General features: G+C 52.1%; 1 long non-coding RNA gene across 2 annotated transcripts; it reads right to left on the bottom strand.

Moving 5' to 3' along the window:
• Positions 1-2,641: 2,641 nt before the first annotated feature.
• Positions 2,642-3,562, bottom strand: LOC119305191. 2 transcript variants are annotated; one of them, XR_005148578.1, is made up of 4 exons: positions 3,427-3,562; positions 3,133-3,195; positions 2,894-3,020; positions 2,642-2,815 (listed from the first exon to the last, which is right to left on the bottom strand). It is a non-coding gene; the product is annotated as an uncharacterized LOC119305191 (long non-coding RNA). The 2 variants fall into 2 exon arrangements; XR_005148579.1 differs by having other exon boundaries at positions 2,905-3,020.

Genomic DNA, 3,562 nt, shown 5'->3' with positions numbered 1-3,562 from the left:
AAGGAGGCGTGACGTGAGCGAGTCATGCAAGATGGTGGGGTGATCCCGACTTCCGGGTTCCCATGGAACGGTGGCACGGCAAAAGAGCGAGCATCGCAAGGACGATTTGATCACGGAGCAAACGATGCATCTCATACAACAAAGCATTCGGTCCACGGACGGCGTTCTCGGCGGTTATACCTTCGAAGCGTGCATTCGGGGCGGAACGCGTTTCGTAGAGGAAGTAGTCGTTCACGGGTCAACGGTAGTGGTACATCTCGTAGACGTTCACGGGTCGTCGTGGAGGTAGACGTTCACGGGCGTCGTGGAAGTAGTGGTACACGTTCGTTTTTCGGAGAGGTACTTGACGAATCCAACATCTTCGGGGCGACGGTAGTGGTTCACGGACGTCGTGGTACTTGGCGAAAATTCTCGAAGATGACCTTGGCGATCCTGGTTTCGGAGCAGAGGCGAGGCTGGATGGCTACGACCGGCCTTGCAGCCGCTGCGGCCCACGCGAGAGAGCAGAGGAGGCTCACGCAGGAACTTGGCGGGCGCGGCGAGTCATCGGAGGCCGGGGACGGGGCTGCAGGGCCGGCTCGGCACGGGGACCTGGCGAGCGTGTGGAGAGGCGAGGACGGGGCGTCGGCGAGGCTCCGGTAGGGACCAAGGCGGCGGCAGGGGAGGACCCTGGTGGTCGACGGAGAGGCGCAAGGCCATGGCGGCGGAAGGAGCGGCTCGGTCGATGCTGTCCGGTCGAGGACGAAGCAAGAGAAGTAGGGGCGGAGCTGGGAAGAAGCGGCTGCAGCAGGAGCTTGGGGTCGGGTTGGCCATGGCGTGGAGGATGAACCAGGTGGCCTCAGCGAGGAGGCGCGGTGGCAGGCCGACGGGAGCAGCAGCTCGGACGGCGAGGCGTGGCCATGGAAGGAGCGGGCGGTCTCGCGGGACGGAGGCGCGGGGCGACATGGACGAAGCGGCCGCGGGGCTCGGTGCAGATGGATCGGGAGGAGCGGGGCGAGCGAGAGGAGGGAGGAGATGCGGGAGGATCGGGGAGGGGGGGTGCAGCGCGAGGAGGGAGAGATGCGGGAGTGCGTGCGACGGCGCTGGAGGAGGAACGATGGGAGGAGAAAGGGATCGAGCAGAGCTGCGCTGGGAGCGGTCGGGCTAGGGTTAGAGAGGGGGTTAGGTGGGCTGGGCCTTAGAGGCCGGCCGGCTGGGCTATGGAGAAGCTGGGCTGCGGATGGGCCTAGATGGCCTGGCTGCAGGTTGCACTCTCTCTTCTCTCTCTCATTTTCCCATTTAAAACAAAACAGAAAAAGAGAAAGAAAAGAAAGAGAAGGATAGGCAAAGAATTAGCACATGCAAATAATATTCTTGGACTCACAAAAATGCGCTAGTCCCAAGAAAATAGAAGTGAGCAAGATTGCAAGATTAAATTCAAAATCATTTGAATTTAATTCAATAGGTTTGAACTAGGACTAGGTAAAGGGAAGGTCCAAAAATGTTGGGATTTTTGGTGGAGTTCCGGAAAATGATGAAATAATTTATGGGCAAGGTTGGAGACCAAGAAGTGAGATAACAAAGGCATGGAGAATTATTTGCAAGTGTGTTATGGTGATTTCCGAAACAATGGAATATTTTATAATATAGCTCCCTAAATATCGGGAGGGTATGTTATAAAGAGAAGTCACCATGTGAGTTCCCTCGGTTTAAATGGACCAAAAATCCATACAATTTATTTAGTTGAGTTTTTAAAAATTAATGATATGATGGCATGATGCGATGCAACGAGATGACATGATGCAATGCAACAAGCAAATAAAACACACGACGAAACTCGGAGTAGCTGGAAGTCTTCTGGAGCGTCGGTCTCGGGGCGTTACACCGCATTACCATCCCGGTCGTGCATGTCAACATCATTACCATTAACTGCATCATCAAATAAGTCGGTGTCCTCAAACTCAATATCTAACGGGAACACCTCTCCCTTATAAGTCCAGTTGACCTTATCATGCACAAACTCAATATCGAGAACGCTTACTAGAATCCGGGCTATCCCATTGGCACGTGTGAAAGCCATGTCCACTTTTTCTGTCTTTCCAACCATGATGCCCAAACTGGCCACCACGCGAGCATCCTGCAGAGGCTTAGACGGAGCCCCCAAAAACCGCAACCAGACCTGTGTAAGCGGCTTTCCCCTAGGCTCAACCTGTTTCCACTCGTTAAACTCCAGGATACACTTAGTACCGGGAACTTTACACAAGCCAAAACTCAACAATCTCTGTAAGGCCCGGTGCGGATAGGCGAGCTGCAGCTGCGGCAACCAAATCTTTCTTCCCAGCAACGTGGCCACCACAAGGCATGATGGTACCACCGGGGTTCTTTATCAAGCTACCGGCAATAAGATCTGATCCCTGTTATGCAAATGCCCAATTAGAATTAGGTAGGACTGATGTGCTCTGTTATTCATATGATGATGACCATCGTGAACATACCACCATTGGAGGCTCTGATGTCTCAACAAATTCACCGTAGCAGTTGTCAACCATGACCTTGCAGTTTTTATTTTGCATCTGAAGTGAGACCCAAATTACTAACAATGTCAGCACATACTACATACATGAGTTAAGTAGATGTGGAATACTCTGCCTCCTGACCACAGATACATAGTATACATTAATCTTGCCTTGATCAAATCGATGGCTCTACAGATATCATCTATGCTCAGGCTCTTGCGCCACGAGTAACCATAGGACCTCTGTATGAGCGTGCACCCGGTCTCCGGTCTGACGGCATGTGCAAGCGCGTCCCAGTCAAGGCAACCATCTGCTGCAAGCTGCAACTAAATCCACATAAGCAACACATCCAAAGCACAATGTAACACAATTCGATGTTCCAATGCATAGTCACCTACAGTGCACATACAATTGGGCAATCCAAGTGCAAGTACTCACACACCAATGGAAGGCAGACTGTGTGCACGATGACACACAACCCGCTCTATTTCCTTCATGTTGTTTTGCTTCATTCCCTCACAAAACCTGAAACCAGCAAGCACCAAGATGGTGATTAGAACTCTGAATTTCACGCAGAGATTAAGGAGTAACACAGACAAATCAAGCTTTAGTAAGAAGTTCAGTTAGGGTTCGTCACCTCGGACGCTCGACCTCCTCTTTGAGGAAAAGGCAGTCCCTCCTCCCCGTCATGGTCTTCCTTCTAGAAATTGCATAAACTGGGACTTATAAATAAGGAATTGACACATGTATGAAGCATCAAGAAATTAATACTTTTGGATTAAGGCACAAACAAATTGGAAATACATAGCATGAGAAGAAGGGGGAGGGGCAGGAAGAGAAGCAACACAAGAGATTGGAGGAAGGAGCTCATGTAGGGAGGGGCCACCAAAAGGGGAAAAGTAGACGACGGAGCAGGGCGACCCACACATACGGTTTGAGCATCTCACAGTGGTCGAGTTCAATGTCGTTGTTGCCACCACCAACCACCAAGTCGCGCCCAACCTTGCCAACACCAGCCGGAGGCGGAGACGGGAAACATGAGAGGGGCGCCGCGGGCCGGAGGCCAC

This window comes from Triticum dicoccoides, chromosome 5B (assembly GCF_002162155.2).
Source record: "Triticum dicoccoides isolate Atlit2015 ecotype Zavitan chromosome 5B, WEW_v2.0, whole genome shotgun sequence".
Lineage (NCBI taxonomy): Eukaryota > Viridiplantae > Streptophyta > Magnoliopsida > Poales > Poaceae > Triticum > Triticum dicoccoides.
This window is presented reverse-complemented; position numbering and strand designations above follow the sequence as displayed.